Source organism: Pygoscelis adeliae, unplaced genomic scaffold, assembly GCF_000699105.1.
Source record: "Pygoscelis adeliae isolate BGI_AS28 unplaced genomic scaffold, ASM69910v1 Scaffold458, whole genome shotgun sequence".
Classification (NCBI taxonomy): domain Eukaryota; kingdom Metazoa; phylum Chordata; class Aves; order Sphenisciformes; family Spheniscidae; genus Pygoscelis; species Pygoscelis adeliae.
This window is the reverse complement of record NW_008825352.1, coordinates 438,668-439,926: the sequence shown is the minus strand read 5'-3', so window position 1 is coordinate 439,926 and position 1,259 is coordinate 438,668. Positions and strand designations below refer to the sequence as shown.

Genomic DNA, 1,259 nt, shown 5'->3' with positions numbered 1-1,259 from the left:
ACCGCCAGACGTGGGTTAGAAGCAGGGGGCTCTCGTTAATCAGGATAATTAAGCTCGTGGCCTTGCTCAGTCAACGGGAGACCCCACTAACCCTACGTGCCAAGCGCTGGTCCCCAGGCAGGCGGTGGCCCCTCCTTTCCCCCGGCTAACGAAACCTGCGCCCCGTCCCTTCGGAAGAGGAGGGCAGATGCCCTCACTAGTTGCTCGTAACGAAGCCAATTGGCGCACGCGAGGTGTTTGGAGAGGCCTCGCCGGGCTCTCTGCAGGACCGGGCTCTCTCCCCCACGCCCTGAGCGTTTCGGGTTGGCTTTAATCTTCCGCAGCCCCTTCCGAGCTGGAGCGGGCCGGGCTGGCAGGGTGGGCTCCCCGTGGAGCCGAGGGGCCCCTTCCCGGCAGAACTGGGATGAAGGGCAAGAGAAAAGGAAGGGTGGCCGTTAGGAGCCCGTCCGAGCTCGTGGCCCCCTCCTAGGGCACGGCGTCTCCGCAAACCAACCTCCTCGCCGCCGCCGCCTCCCTCGCGTCTTCAGCCCGGCCTTGCCGAGCGCCGGGCTGGTGGCAAAAGCGGGCGTCTCCACAAACCAACCTCCTCGCCGCCGCCGCCTCCCTCGCGTCTTCAGCCCGGCCTTGCCGAGCGCCGGGCTGGTGGCAAAAGCGTTGCTGTGACTCGGATTCGAACCGAGGTTGCTGCGGCCACAACGCAGAGTACTGACCACTATACGATCACAGCAGAAGTCCTGCCACACGCTGGGACCACGGGGAGGAGAGCGCCGGCACCGTCCCCCTCCCCTGGCACGGGCCACCCTGCACGGCCTGGTGAACAAAACCACGCTATTTTATTAAGGCGGCTACAAATGGCCGTGGATGTTGCTGCTGGGAGCCTCAGCAATCTGGAACGGGGCCCTAAATCGTTCAAAACTCTGGCAATGCCGGGATGGCACCTGGGGACCGAGGTGGCTGCAAAGGACAGTGCTGTCGAGGGTATACCGTGCCCTGGGGGCATCACACAGCGGGGGCGTCATGCTATAATACAGCAAATTTAGAGTTATAATAGTTTCAGCTAAGTCCAAGTTATACGAGAGGTGCGTAATTAAGTTACTTTATAGCATCGTAAGTGCGTGATACAAGAAGTTTGTGGCAATTCAGTTTAAAATACAACAAATTAGATTGGATGTGAGGAAAAATTTGTTTACTGAAAGAGTGGTTAAACATTGGAACAGGCTGCCCAGGGAAGTGGTTGAGTCCCCATCCCTGGAAGTATT

General features: G+C 59.5%; 1 non-coding gene across 1 annotated transcript; it reads right to left on the bottom strand.

Moving 5' to 3' along the window:
* Positions 1–655: 655 nt before the first annotated feature.
* Positions 656–727, bottom strand: TRNAH-GUG. Its single transcript has one exon. It is a non-coding gene; the product is annotated as a tRNA-His (tRNA).
* Between the last annotated feature and the right edge of the window lie 532 nt (positions 728–1,259).